Genomic DNA, 1,655 nt, shown 5'->3' on the forward strand with positions numbered 1-1,655 from the left:
TGGGAAAAAACTTTCTTATATATCATGAGTTATTGAAAACCACTAGGAAATCATTAATACATTCACATTCTAATATTCCCCCTTAATGATGACTAGAGGGCTATAATCATAGGAAGAAGATGTCATTATCTAACATTCCCCCTTGATGAAAATTTGTTGCATCCCTAATAAGTTAAAAAGTTGGAGAAAATTTGCCAATATGATTGATTTTGTGAAAATATCCACATCTTGTCGTTCAGTGGGACAATAATAGAGACAAAATGTTATGTCCCTATAATACTAGTGTATTCCCCTTATTATTATTGTTATTGTAGCCCCTTATTTTTGTAGTTATTCCCATGTATCCCACATGTTGTTATTGTTGTGCTCCCATAGAAGCTCACTATTGTTATTGTTATGCCCTTGCATTATTATTGTTATGTAGGCTCTGATCATATTATAACCCCTTAGACTCCTATCTATACCAAGGAGGTATTACCATTTGTGTCATCCAAGAATTGTTCATTTATGTAATGTAAAGTAGGTTCCCCCCTCAAAGAGGATAATTTTTAAGATGTTGATCTATCTATTTGTGAGTTGGTTGCATGATATTTGGTATCAGAGCTTTGGATTCTAGGGTTTTTCTTCTTCATACAGGTCATCTTGTAATTTTCACTATAAAAAAATTTCTATGAGGCTTTAGAAGATGAAATTCAAACCACTTCGAGCAAAAATATTGGTGAACTTCATGTGCAAACTTCAGATCTTGTCTCGCTATACTTTCAGAGATATGATTCGAGGAAGTTATGGTTTTTGCAGGCTCCAGAATTCCATCTCAAACAGGTGACCTAGGGAAAACAATCATAACTTTCTCTCCAAGCATCGAATTTGAATATCATAAAAAAGTGAATGAAATTGCATGAAGTAGTTTTTCTTGTTTCATTTTCAGGGCCAAAATTCGTAAAAACGACATGTGTCACTCTCTACAAGTTGACCCTACTGAACCAGTCTATAATCAAGTCATTGTGGGAGATTGGGAATAACCATTTCTTGAAGAATTCAATCTCAATCTGCCTTGTGGGGTTGGAAAGAAGACTCATAGGTATACCATAGGAAAAAAATTCAAACCTTAGAGAGTCGAAATTATAGAGATATAACAACTTCAACATCAAGCTCGTAAAAAGAAGGAAAAATGTGTGTACTTTTTTAAATTTTGCTGAACTTTTGTTTGAAAAATCAGTTTCAAGTAATTCTAAGGGCATAGTGAAGCATAGATATCATTGTTTGATTCCAAAACACCTCGAAACAAAAAAAATGTATACACCTAGTAAGCAACCAGAAATCTCTTCTATGATGCATGAAGAAGAGGAATAAATGCAACATGATATATCAAAATTACAAGACCACGTGCAAGAAATTTCGCTGTGATATTCCCACTTAGCGACATTGCTAAGGAAAATATCAATTTTTGGCTAGTTTTGAAGTAATTCACATTAACACTTAGGAACTGTGGGTTTAGAGGCCCCACATGTATTTTTGATAAAATGTGAGCCCAAACATTAGAGGATGGAGGAGAAAATCGAGCCACTAGTGGTATGTGGGGGCCAATCATAGAAAATTATGGCCCACATGGGCAACACACTCTCATTGGAGCAAAGTTGGTGGGGAAAGTCGAG

The sequence above is a fragment of the Pinus tabuliformis genome, chromosome 3_2 (genome assembly GCF_031772625.1).
Source record: "Pinus tabuliformis cultivar Carrire ecotype Pingquan chromosome 3_2, CPIR1, whole genome shotgun sequence".
NCBI lineage: Eukaryota > Viridiplantae > Streptophyta > Pinopsida > Pinales > Pinaceae > Pinus > Pinus tabuliformis.